Genomic DNA, 13,630 nt, shown 5'->3' with positions numbered 1-13,630 from the left:
CATTCATTTCATACTTATCTGTGGTTCTTCTAAACCTTTTCTCATGTTTTTTCCTTAAATTTGAAGACTACCTTATATTTTTAGTTCAAACATAGTACCCTGTCTTGTCTGCAATAAACTTTTCCAAGAAATGATGCACCATATTCTGCTAACTGAAAATTTGTTTGAAGCTGCTTGTCAGTTTGTACTATATCTTTGTACAGTTGTATGTGCAAAGATGTTTTTCACCTGATTATCAGAACTGAGTTGTTAGTATATGTCAAATACCAGAAATCTTGGTGTCTTGCGTGCACCAAGTTGATGCTCCTAGTCTTGTTTTTATTGTCAGAGGTATTCACCTCAAAAAATTAATTGTCACAACTCATCTGGTGGTCACAGGCCAGTGTCCTCACCGATATTCATGACTGGGATGTATCAGTAGCTACTAAGAAATGCCTTCCCCATCGTCTATTCTCCTGCTCCTTCTCTGAAGATAAGTAGACTTTTCTCTATCAGCAGAAACTTTAAAGATTACACTCGTAGTTGGGAGATTGAATTGGTTAAAAAAAAGAGAGGCTATGGTACAACAATCTGAACAGAGGGGGGTGAATCTGGGGAAGATGCATTACTTGTGCTGTGAGGCATATTGGTACAGAAGCAATTTTGATGATCTGAAATATTTCTGTTTTGATTAGCATACAGGTCAGCATAGACAGGTTCATCCTTTTCCAGCAGCAAACTCACTTGTGTGTCCTGACTCTTTGCCAGCACTTTTTCCCCAATTGATAGCTATCTGGACAGAAGCACTAGCATGTTTTTTTTGTTTGTTTGTTTGTTTTTGTTTTTTTTTTTTTGCCAAGGAGCAGGGCTGAAGAAAGGAGGAAAAAGGTGGGGGCATTCCTGTGCAGTGTCGGAGCTCTGCCAGGAGAAGCTGGTGAGGGGTCTAGAGAAGAAGTCTTACGAGGAGCAGCTGAGGGAGCTGAGGTTGTGTAGTCTGGAGAAGAGGAGGCTCAGGGGCAACCTTATCGCACCCTACAGGTACCTTAAAGGAGGCTGTAGAGAGGTAGGGGTTGGTCTGGTCTCCCACGTGCCTGGTGACAGGACGAGGGGGAATGGGCTAAAGTTGCGCCAGGGGAGGTTTAGGTTGGATGTTAGGAAGAACTTCTTTACTGAAAGGGTTGTTAGGCATTGGAATGGGCTGCCCAGGGAAGTGGTTGAGTCACCATCCCTGGAGGTCTTTAAGAGACGTTTAGATGTAGAGCTTAGTGATATGGTTTAGTGGAGGACTTGTCAGTGTTAGGTCAGAGGTTGGACTAGGTGATCTTGGAGGTCTCTTCCAACCTAGATTATTCTGTGATTCTCTGAAGTATTCTGCTCTCACCCAAGGTTGAGTATAATTCAGGCTTTAATTCTTTCTACTGTAGTTTAATAAGTTTCTCTTGAGGAAAAGCAACTGCAACCAGCAGATGTATTCAAGCAGTTATGGTAGGAGATTTTTGGCTAAAACCAAATAGACTTATTATCAAATAATATTGCCATGTTTGAAAAAGTCTGAAATTATGCAAATTTCTAATTTTTAGGTACAGGATATAGTTGTATAAAAATGAGGAGTCAGAACTGCTGAATTTTATTAATCTTTGAATTAATTTTCTGATATTAAGTAGAAAATTGCATCATTATTAAAAAAAAAAAAAAAGAAAGCAAGGCACATAGATTGGATCGCTAAGCATATATGGCTAGCCTTGAAGTGAAGGACTTCAGTATTGGTCTAACACTGAAGTTTTTAAACCACCAGAAATCTTCTTCTTTATTATTATAGAAGCGTGATTATTGTGTGATTATTATTTTAATTGCTTTTAGTCTGAAACAGAATGAAACCCTTGGGCCGGAAGATTGCCAGGTCCAGCGCTGCTCGTAATTTGGGCTGTGAAACTGAGTTTTCAGAACTTCAGCCTCATCCCAGACTCATCAGTCTCAGGCAGGTAGAGGAAGCCTTTACCGATGCTTCAGTAGGTTATCTATATAATTCAGTGAAAGTTCATTAAGCTTGATTTTTTTTTAAATGGAAGAAAGACTAGCAAGTTTTAATCTGAGAAAGTGTCACAGGCTTCTACTTAGTAATATTTCTGCAGTTCAGGATCAATACTTGATGTTTAGGAGGTGCTCTTTGTACTCTATTCTACTGCTTTAAAATTGATAGGAGTAAGGCATGAAAGGGACTTTGTCAGCCTTGCCAGATTCCTCATTTGTGTTTACTTAACAGAAGCTAAAAGCTGTTAGAGCAGAGATAGAGGGGAATAAAGAATATAAATACATTTCAGGAGAATATTTTGACTTTAAAAAACAAACGCTTCTGCCTTCCTAAAGCTTTGCAAAATGAAGTACATTCAGATGAGAAAAAGTTTTATCCGCGTAGAAGGACGACACAACTGCAGAAGTAACCTGTTTGCTAGTGCAAAACTGTCAAATGTGAAGAACAGTTTAACTTCACTAGTTATTTTAATGCATTTGTATTAATGTGATTACAGAGCTAGCTTAAAGCAAATTCTAAGTTTGGAAACTTTAAAATCAAACATTGCTGCATTGCATATTGTCTTTCACGTAATACATTCAGAGGCCAGAATTTGTAAATCATGGAAGCATTCCACGATGTATTTGCAACATTTAAACAGAATTTGTTCCATGGATGATGTTGAATCCTTATATTTTGACCAGAAATATATCAATTGCGTATTTCATTTACATGCCTTTTTCCTTGAAGAAGCATGGGGTGTGGACACCTGTGCCATTGTCAAAAGAACTGGAGGTCCCCCTTCCTTCTTCCTCCTCCTGCTCTTTGCAGCACATCCCAGTGATTCTCTGCATGTTGCAGATTTCTCAGATGTCTCTAGCTTTGATCTCTGTTACAAAAAGAAAAACATTAATAGAGCTGCAAAGCAAGAGAAAGATGGCATGGCCTGTGAGACTCAAATTATGACACAGCTAATCTCAAGTTTAGTGCTTGTTACAGTATGCTGTAATAAAGTTTTAAATTAGTGTTATTTCTACTAAGATTTGTTTTATATAGGACATTGATTTCTCTGTTAGGTGAATCGATGATCCATGAAGTAAAAGAAATAAAGCTGCATTTGCAGGTGAGAGGAAAATGTTGAGTACTCATTTCACTGAACATCTGTTAGCCGATGAAAATATCTAACTAAAGAAGAGCCAAGTTTTCCATGGAAAACTTGTGAAAATTTTCTACAGTTCTTGATTCTCTGTGTAGAGTGAAATCACGTCTCAGATGCATTGGGTTTGGTTTGAAAGATATTTTACAAACAATTTGGATATCTTTTTCAAAGGCCTTCACTTTATAATGTTGCTGGTGAGTATTTATGACTGAATTTAATGAAGTTTTACTTTTTTGTTTGTTTTTGTTTTTAATAATCAAATTGTCATGATCTTTCTGGAAACAAGAAAACTGATCTTAAGCAAAGCCCTGACTGCTCTGTAGCTTCAAGTCACAACACCCAGCACTGTAGAGATGCTGTTCACTCTGCTGTGTGATTTGCGAGACGGCTGACAACTTCTGCTAGGTCAGTCTGGGCATACCATAAGGATAATCGTATATCAAAATACATAGATTTAAGGACACTGAGGCTATGTCGATGGGCAGTAGCCAGAAAATGATTGGAAAAACAAATCTCAATGACTTCTTACACTGTTGTATATACAGCAAGTTATGCAGCAAATTAACTAATTTAGAGATGAAATTTTCTTTAAAACATGGTTTTCTCTGGATTGGATATATAAAGTGGAAAATAAAATTCCTGCTAGAATTTATAGTGTCTTACATTATTAAGCTTGGTGCAAACACTGATTAATTATACTAAAACGTTCTTTATCGCTTCTTGGGTAGGCATTCATTTTAAACAGACTGTTTGTCCTATCCTGGACAGATAGTAGCAATAGATAAAACACCAAAACTTCAGCATGTTCCAAAGTTATAAAAAGCACCTTGTTATCAGTAAGTTTGGAAAATATAGTAGATAAATTGAGTGAAAAGATCACTGAAAGAGGGATAAGTTCAAAATAGTTTTATCTGACAATATCAAAGTAATTGTTGTGATGCTTCTGTATAAAATGGTTCCTTGAAATGTAGAAAAAATATTTCTTAAAACTGTTTTTTTTATACTGTTTTAATACTTTTTTTCATCTAGATATTAAAAACTGAGAAGCATTTTAAACATTTCAGTAATAAATGAGTACAGATTTCTGTGCTGATCTCTGTGATTTCATTTAATGGCAACTAGCAGTAGCTGTTCTGAGCTAGCTTTGGAGGAACAGTAAGCTCTATAGCTGTGTGCTAGATGTTCTTGCCTCTCGTTATGAGCTCTGAAAGCTCTTGTTACCCCAGGTTCTTATCTTTTGGCTCATTCTCAACGTGTTTGTGTCATAGGCTTATCGCTTCCTTGCTTTTTGTCAATATTTTATAGTACCTTATAAAACTGGAAGTTTGAGAATGTAAACTTTTAAAACTTATAACCATCCTCCTTGTGGGGGTGGGGGGTGGGGGTGGCGGCGGAAACAAAACAAAACAAAACAATGCTAAAAATACCTTGAAACAAAGGGCTACCTCCGTGTCTTAATAGCAGCTCCTTGCAGTATCTCGTGAAGGCAATACAGGGAATTGCATCTAGATTTTCTCACCTGAAAGAAAAACTCATATAGCACGGCCAAGAAAATGGCTTTTGGAAACATTTTCCTAAAGGAAAATGCATGATTCATTTATAAATGAAAAACGAATCATACTGTACTAAGACTAAGCTAACTAATTAGATTATAGTATATTGTGCACTGAAATCAAAATACAAAACTGATGCAATCTCATAGTCCTTAGAATGAGATCTTATTTTATTACTGAAGCCCTAACTTAACCACAACTTTTGTTGACATTCAGCATCAGGAACGCCAGTGTGTTTTGCATAATCACAGTGCATAATCCCAGGTATTTATATAGACTGGGAGAAGAGGAACTTGAGAGCAACCCTGCGGAGAAAAACTTGGGGGTCCTGCTGGACGAGAAGCTGGACATGAGTCGGCAGTGTCGGCAGGGTTATTATTTTGCTATACTGTGTAACACTGGCTTACGATATGATAAAATTACCGGCCATGAGACTAATCTGGTATTTGTACTCAGCATTGTCATCAACTCCATACTTTGGGAACCCTACCTCAGAAACTGTTAATAATTACACCTTTCATGCTTTTTCTTCAGGGAGCCAGTCTATGGAGGGGTCAGGGGAAGATGTTTTTTCCCATTTGTTCACTCTCCCTTTAATCTCCTCCAGGCGAGTTACGGTAGCTTTCCAGAACTTTGAATATCCTTGGGATGTTCAGACCAGCATGTTCTCATTGCTATGTCTCCTGAATGCACTTCAGGTTTTGTCTAAGGTTAAACAAATACTTAAGAGTGTCATCCAGAGATCTGTCCTGAGGCAGGACAGTTATGAGTGGCAGGGAGAGTGGGAGGATATGGGCAGGCATCTAGAGCAGTGGGCACCTCCAGTGCTTTGGAAATTTACCCCCGAACAACTGAAAAATCCTAAAAAAACTGGTAGAGTGCTTGAAAAAGGTGTGTCATCACCCTGGCAGTACCAGACATAAAGAAATCACTGCAACGTGCTGGGGCTTGGCCTATGCTTACCAAGCTGCACTCAATGCCAATATAACCCCAGTGACAGACCCGGCGGCCACTTCAACCTCTGAGACAGAGCCAGCGGCCACTCCAAGCCCTAAAACGGGCCCCAAGGCTGAGCCAGGGAAACAAACTGTACCAGTGTTGGTTGCACCCGTAACCAAGGTGAAAAAAGGACTTGGGGGTCCTGCTGGATGAGAAGCTGGACATGAGCTGGCAGTGCGTGCTTGCAGCCCGGAAAGCCAACTATGTCCTGGGCTGCATCAAAAAATGGGTGGCCAGCAGGGAGAGGGAGGTGATTGTCCCCCTCTACTTTGCTCTTGTGAGACCCCACCTGGAATACTGCGTGCAGGCCTGGGGCCCCCAGCACAAGAAGGATGTGGAGCTCTTAGAATGGGTCCAGAGGAGGGCCACAAAGATGATCAGAGGGCTGGAGCACCTCTCTTGTGAAGAAAGGTTGAGGGAACTGGGCTTCTTTTGCTTGGAGAAGAGAAGGCTCTGGGGAGACCTCATTGCAGCCTTCCAGTACTTGAAGGGAGCGTATAAACAGGAGGGGGAATGCCTGTTTATGTGTGTTGATAGTGATAGGACAAAGGGGGAATGGTTTTAAACTAAGACGGGGAGATTTAGGTTAGATATTAGGAGAAAGTTTTTCACTCAGAGGATGGTGAGGCACTGGAACAGGTTGCCCAGAGAGGCTGTGGATGCCCCATCCCTGGAGGCATTCAAGGCCAGGCTGGATGCAGCTCTGGGCAGCCTGCTCTAATGGTTTATAACCCTGCCCAGAGCAGGGGGGTTGAAACTAGATGATCTTTAAGGTCCTTTTCAACCCAGGCCATTCTATGATTCTATGATCGCCCAGCAGAAAATACAGTATCTGGGGTTCGATATCTTCCAAGGACAGTGAGCATTAGGTTCAGAGTGAAAAGAAGCTATATGCTGAACTGCTGTTCCCAAAACAAAAAAACAATTGCGAGGATTGCTAGGGATGGCAGGTTTTTGTCGAATCTGGATCCCCAATTTTCGACTAATAGCAAAGCTTCTGTATGAAGCCACAAAGGGGCCAGAAAATGTGTTGGAGTGGACAGCTGAGTGCCAAAAGGGATTTGATGATATAAAAAGGGCCCTTATACCAGCACCAGCCCTAGGGCTGCCAAACATGGAAAAACCTTTACAGTTGTTTGTTCATGAACAAAGAGGGGTGGCAGCCAGGGTAATGACCCGGACACTGGGGAAACACCAGTGGCCTACTTTTCCAAACAGCTAGAGGAAACAATCTTGTTTGAGGGCAGTAGCACTGACTGCACTCCTAGTCCAAGAGGGTAGAAAACTGACTCTGGGACAACCCTTGATGGTATTTATGCCACATGCAGTGCTAGCTGTAATGGAAGCCAAAGGAAACCGCTGGCTATCCCCAAGTCGAATGGCTAAATATCAAGCCGTGTTAGTAGACCAAGGAGACATAAATCTGTCCATGGTCAGCACCCTGAACCCGGCTATGCTTCTTCTAACCAAGAAGACAGGAGAAATCCAACGTGATTTTGTGGATATTATTGAGCACACGTATGCCAGTAGAGCTGACCTTAAGGATGAACTAAATCACTAAATGTACATCTTGAGTATTTTACAGATGGTAGCAGTTTTATGGAAAATGGACAGCATAAATCAGGACATGTGGTCATGACCCTTTGGGACACTGTAGAAGCAAAGTCACTACCCCATAACACTTCAGCACAAAAAAAAAACGAATTAATTTCCTTGACTAGGCCCTTGGAATTAGCAGAAGAGAAGGCACTCAATGTCTATACGGATTCTAAATAGGCCTTTGGAGTTCATGACATAATAATAGGGAACAGGAAAGCTGACTTTAACAGCCAAAGAAGCAGCCAGAAGTGCACTGGGAGACCTACAAGGTATGTTAGTCCCCTGCGCAAAGACTTCACTTAATCCACTGGGGTTCGGCCTCTTCTCGCAGATAACTAGTGATAGGACTAGAGGTTATGGCCTCAAGTTGTGCCAGGGGAGCTTCAGGTTGGAAATTAGGAGAAATTTCTTCTCAGAAAGAGTAGTTAGGCATTGGAATGGCTTGCCCAGGGAGGTTGTGGAGTCACCATCCCTGGAGGTTTTTAAGGAAAGGTTAGATGTGGTGCTTAGGGACATGGTTTAGTGGGTATTATTGGTGGTAGGGGGATGGTTGCACCAGATGATCTTGGAGGTCTTTTCCAACCCTAATGATTCTATGATTCTACAAAAATATTCCGCTGAAGAACTCCAACTAGCAGAAAAACTAATGTACAAAGCAAAAAGATGGGAGGGAGATCCCATTGAACAGATCCTAATAACAGAAACTGAGTGAACAGCTAATGAAAGACTAACATGAAGGGACACACTTTGGTGCTGATGCCATAGTGGATAGACTGAAGTGCTTTTCAATTGGACCAAAAATGCAAACTATCGCAAACCAAATAGTGCGAAAGTGTCCTGTATGCTGTGCCAACAACCCCAAGATCCAGCCAAAACCACTGCCAGGGGAGAGAATAAAAGGGATGAAACCTGGGGAGTATTGGCAAGTGGACCTTTATGAGTTGCTCAGACAAGGATCATATCGATATCTTCTAGTACCAATGGACACACTCGCTGGATGGCCATAGGCCTTCCCAAGCCAAACTAATAAAGCTAAGGAGGTCATAAAGGCTTTACTGAAATCAGTAACCCCATGGTTTAGAATACCAGAGGTACTCTCCTCAGACAGTGGATCTCATTTTATATCACAAGTAGTTCAAGAAATATCAAGAGCATTACAGATTAAGTGGTATTTACATACTACTTGGAGACCACAATCGAGTGGACAAGCAGAAAAAATGAATCAAACACTAAAAAGTCAGTTAACTAAAATTTGCCAGGAAGCTCAACTGAAGTGGTTGGAAGCCCTACCAATAGCTTTGTTGAGAATTAGGATAGCCCCCAAAGCTACAGGAAAAGTTAGCCCATCTGAATTGTTATATGGCAAACCATACCCAGTAAATGAATTAGTGACAGAAGGGAGTCAAATGCATGTAAGAGGGGAAGGTTGGGTAAGGCAATATTTGCTGTCTTTGTCTGCTGTGTTGTCCTCTCTCTACAGATATGTACAGGAGTGACTACCAATTCCACTGGATGTTCCAGTACACCCATTCCGACCTGGACACTAGGTACTGATTTGAATGTGCAAAGATGAGCCTCTAAAGGAAAAGTGGAAAGGACCCTATACTGTCATGCTCCACACCTACACTGCAGTCAAGGTGGAAAGGATCAAATCGTGGATTCACTCCACTCGTGTGAAGGCACCACCACCAGAAGAGGAGAAGCAAGACCTACCATCAGAAGAAGCAAAAGAGACTTTGTGGCAAGTAGAACCGACCGAGGACTTGAAATTGCTGTTTAAAAGGACAAAATGATTTCTGTTCTGATTAGAATTTCCTTAACAGGGTTGACTTACAGTTCCAATGCTTCGACACAGAACTCTAGTTCAGTTAGCTTTAAAGTTAACCCATTTTGCAGACATATCATCTTGTTGTGTGTGTACCCGTGTACCCGCCTCAGCACATGAGGGAACTCCTATCTATGCTGTACCACTCACTGTAAACAAGACAGATGTGTGGCAATTAGCAAACTCGAGCAATGCTAGTATTTCTCCTCCACCCCAGTCTCCCTCTATCCTTGTGTATCCTATTGAGAGAGTGTTGTGGTTTAACCCGGCTGGCAGCTAAACACCACACAGCCGTTTGCTCACCCTCCCCCCTCCCTCTCTGGGATGGGGGAGAGAAACGGGAAAGTGAAGCCTGTGGGTTGAGATAAAGACAGTTTATTAAGACAGGCAAATAATAATAATAATAATAATAATAGTGATAATGATAATAGTATTAATAATAATAATGTGTACGAAACAAGTGATGCACAATGCAATTGCTCACCACCCGTTGACCGATGCCCAGCCTATCCCCGAGCAGCCGGCCCCCCTACCCCGGCCAGCCACCCCTATATATTGTTTAGCATGACGTCAGATGGTATGGAATACCCCTTTGGCCAGTTTGGGTCAGCTGTCCTGGGTCTGTCCCCTCCCAGCTCCTGCTGCACCCCTAGCCTGCTCGCTGGCAGGACAGAGCGAGAAGCCGAAAAGTCCTTGGCTTGGTGTAAGCACTGCTCTGCAACAATTAAAACATCAGCATGTTATCAGCGCTCTTCTCATCCTAATCCAAAACATAGCACCCTACCAGCTACTAGGAGGAAAATTAACTCTGTCCTAACTGAAACCAGGACAGAGAGAAAATCTTTCATGTGTATATTCAGTTAATAGAAGTAAGGAGAACGTGGCCCAGGGATCGTATGTAGGTTCTTGGAATCTAACTGGATAATGTAAAGCAATTATTACAGTTGAAACTACCAATTACACTATCATAAAAAATTATGGAAATAGAAGTGGACCTATCGGCCTCCATTGGTGGATATCCCTGGGAGGAGTATATTTGCTATGTGTTCCATGAGCACGAAAAGCACTTCCTCCTGGATGGTATGGGACTTGTGCCCTGGGAATTGTAGTTCCAGACGTTAGACTCCATAACACTCAGACTTAAGGAGTTGGCTAAGATCACAGGCTATCTTTATGACGCCTCAGGAGAATCAAGGCATTTATAATCCCCTTTCAAACAGAAATACCTGGTTTCATGCTTTGTGGAGGGCCTTAATCCCTTCATTGGGAATAATAGAACTTGAAAGGGCAATAGTAAACATTTCTGCAACACTAGAAATCATAAGCAATGCCACTACCGATGCAAACCTCACCGAGTAATGCTAGCAAAATGAGATATGGATAACAGAGTACTTCCTCAAATTAGCAGTAATGGACAAGAACTATGTAGTGAGAACTATGAAGCCTAAAAGTGAGGTTCATAGTCTCAAAGGGGGGAAATGGTAGTTTTAAGTTGAGAAAACAAGGAAACCTTAAAGAAAACAGGGAGACTGGTAGCCTTGAGCTAGCAGAAGCAAGGGAGATAAGGAATGAAAGGTAAAAAACAATAAGGAGAAAAACAGTTAAAGGAAGATTCCAAACTGACCTATGTTAACCTTTTGCTCATTAAGGGTCATTAACATATTAAAAACACACCCTTCCTTTTCTGTCCTATTAAACTGTCTTTATGTCAGCCCATGAGTTTTACATTTTTCTGGTTCTCTCCCCCATCCCCCTGGGGGGAAGTGAGCAAACAGCTGCGTGGTACTTTGCTGCTTGCCGGGTTAAACCACAAGTCACCCAAACACCCAATAGGCACCTAAAGTGGGGCAAAAAAAGGGTTGAGATAACAACAGATCTGACCAGAGCATGTTAAAACAAAATTGTTATAAGTATTATATTATTAAGACCAGATGACCTTGGAGGTCTTTTTCAACCTTTATTATTCTATGAAAATATTCCGCTAAAGAGATCCAAACTGACTTTTTCATCCATTGTTTCATCTTGGATACAGGAACAACTGACGCTGGCACTGTTTGTTTTGTTTCCAACACGGGTTGGAACAGCTGCAGGGCCTGTCACAGGGGTTGGAATGACTGCAGGACCCGTCACAGGTCTTGGAGTGGCCGCAGGGCCCGCCTCAGGTCTTGGAGTGGCTGCAGGGCCCATCATAGGTCTTGGAGTGGCTGCAGAGCTTGGAGTGGTCACAGGGCTTGGAATGGCCACAGGGCCTGTTGTAGGTGTTGGAGTCGCCATAGGGATTGGAGTGGCCGTAGGGGCTATAATGGCTGATGGGCCTGTCAGGCCGCAGGGCCAATCTCTGGGGTTGGAGTGGCCACAGGGTCTGTCACCAGAGTTATAGTGGAGTCAATTGCAGCTCAGTAAGCATAGGCCAAGCCCCAGCACGTTGCAGTGATTTCTGTATGTCAGGTACTTCCAGGGTGATGACACACCTTTTTCAAGCATTCTACCAGTTTTTTAGAATTTTTCAGTTGTTCAGGGGTGAATTTCCAAAGCATTGGAGGTGCCCACTGCTCTAGATGCCTGCCCATATTCTCCCCCACTCCCTGCCACTCATAACTGTCCTGCCTCAGGACAGATCTCTGGATGACATTCCTAAGTAGTTGTTTAACCTTAAACAAAACCTGAAGTGCATTAACATAACAATAAGAACATGCTGGTCTGGACATCCCAAGAATATTCAAAGTTATGAAGAGCTATTGTAACTAGCCTGGAGGAGAAGAGGGGGGTGAAGGAGAAAGGGAGAGTGAACAAGTGGGATAAAAACATCTCCCCCATCCCCTCCATAGATTGGCTCCCTGAAGAAAAAAGGCAACAGGTGTAATTGTTAATAGTTTCTGAGGTAGGGTTTCCAAAATATGGAGTTGACAACAATGCTGAGTACAATACCAGATTAGTCTCATGACTAGTAATTTTATCATATCATAAGCCAGTGTTACACCGTACAGTAAAATAATAATCTTAAACCAGCCCCTGGAAAGGATAAGCAGCGCGACAGGGAGCACATACAGTAAGTCGTGCTATAAATCTCAGTTCGGAAAACAGGCATAGCAGACCTGAGATCAAAGCAATCAACATTGTGAATAGCAACTATTAAACTGATCTAATGCTTATAACAATTTTGTTTTAACACGCTCTGGTCAGATCTGTCTTTATCTCAACCCTTCATGCCCCACGGCGTGCGCCAAAAGGACTGCTGTGGTTTAACCCGGTCGGGAGCTAAGCATCACTCAGCTGCTCGCTCACCCTTTCCCCTCCCTCTCTGGGATGGGGGAGAGAATTGGGGAAGAAAAAGAAAATAAAAAAAGTAAAAGCTTGTGGGTTGAGATAAAGACTGTTTATTAGGACAGAAAAGAAAGGAAAAAATAATAATAATGATAATAGTGCTACTAATAATAGTGTGTACAAAACAAGTGATGCATAATGCAATTACTCACCACCTGCTGACCAATGGCCCGCCTATCCCCGAGCAGCTGGTTCCCCCCACCCTGGCCAGCCACCCCATATTAATTGTTCAGCATGACGTCATATGGTATGGAATACCCCTTTGGTCAGTTTGGGTCAGCTGTCCTGGGAGAAACAAAGTTGTGTTTTTGCAATAGGAAGTGTTTTTGAAGTGGAAAATTCCACTAACCTTGCGTACTCAAAAGTGATCATGCAGGCATGACAGTAGCATAGCAGTGGGGAGTATGTTAAGCAGATAAGGGGAAGGTCCCACTGTTCCAAAATAAGGAGGATAGCTAAGAAAAACAGGATAAGCAGTGCGAAATCAGTAAACACAAAAATCACAGGCCCTCTAATCATGAGAGAAGAAGGAAAAAAAAAGGAATAGGAGAAATTAATAGTTGGTCAAATGAAATTGTACATATATGGTATAGAAGAGTGTTGAGTAGGTTGTGAACCTGTAGTACTCAACCAATGAGGAAACGGGAGAAATCAGGTGTCGGGTAATAGGGAATATAAGTTCCCTATGTAAATTTATATATATAATCTTTTACTGTACGCTCCTGCTTGCAGGATGCCTGCCATTGCAATCAGGAACAAAATAGCTTCACAGAAGATCCTGTCTGAAGAAAATTATTGAGATTTTTCTCACAGTCCCCTCCCAGCTCCTGCTGCACCCCCAGCCTTCTCACTGACAGGGAGGTGTGAGAAGCTGCAAAGTCCTTGACTTAGTGTACTGCTCTGCAACAATTAAAACATCAGCATGTTGGGGGACCTCATCACAGTCTACAACTTCCTCGCGAGGGGGAGTGGAGAGGCAGGTGACCTATTCTCCGTAATCACCAGTGATAGGACCCGCGGGAACAGTGTCAAGCTGAGGCGGGGGAAGTTTAGGCTGGCCATCAGGAAGAGGTTCTTCACCGAGAGGGTGGTCGCACACTGGAAGAGGCTCCCCAGGGAAGTAGTCACTGCACCAAGCCTGTCAGAGTTTAAGAAGCGATGGGACTGTGCACTTAGTCACA

At 42.2% G+C, this 13,630-nt stretch overlaps 1 long non-coding RNA gene across 2 annotated transcripts; it reads right to left on the bottom strand.

The window, feature by feature from the left end:
- Positions 1-1,493: 1,493 nt before the first annotated feature.
- Positions 1,494-12,662, bottom strand: LOC136789448 (uncharacterized). 2 transcript variants are annotated; one of them, XR_010828190.1, is made up of 4 exons: positions 12,602-12,661; positions 4,577-4,668; positions 2,727-2,879; positions 1,494-1,997 (listed from the first exon to the last, which is right to left on the bottom strand). It is a non-coding gene; the product is annotated as an uncharacterized lncRNA (long non-coding RNA). The 2 variants fall into 2 exon arrangements; XR_010828189.1 differs by lacking the exon at positions 1,494-1,997 and having other exon boundaries at positions 2,055-2,879; positions 12,602-12,662.
- Positions 12,663-13,630: the final 968 nt, after the last annotated feature.

This window comes from Anser cygnoides, unplaced genomic scaffold (assembly GCF_040182565.1).
Source record: "Anser cygnoides isolate HZ-2024a breed goose unplaced genomic scaffold, Taihu_goose_T2T_genome scaffold_45_1, whole genome shotgun sequence".
NCBI lineage: Eukaryota > Metazoa > Chordata > Aves > Anseriformes > Anatidae > Anser > Anser cygnoides.
Note: the sequence above shows the minus strand (reverse complement) of the source record. Positions and strands in the feature narration are given on the sequence as shown.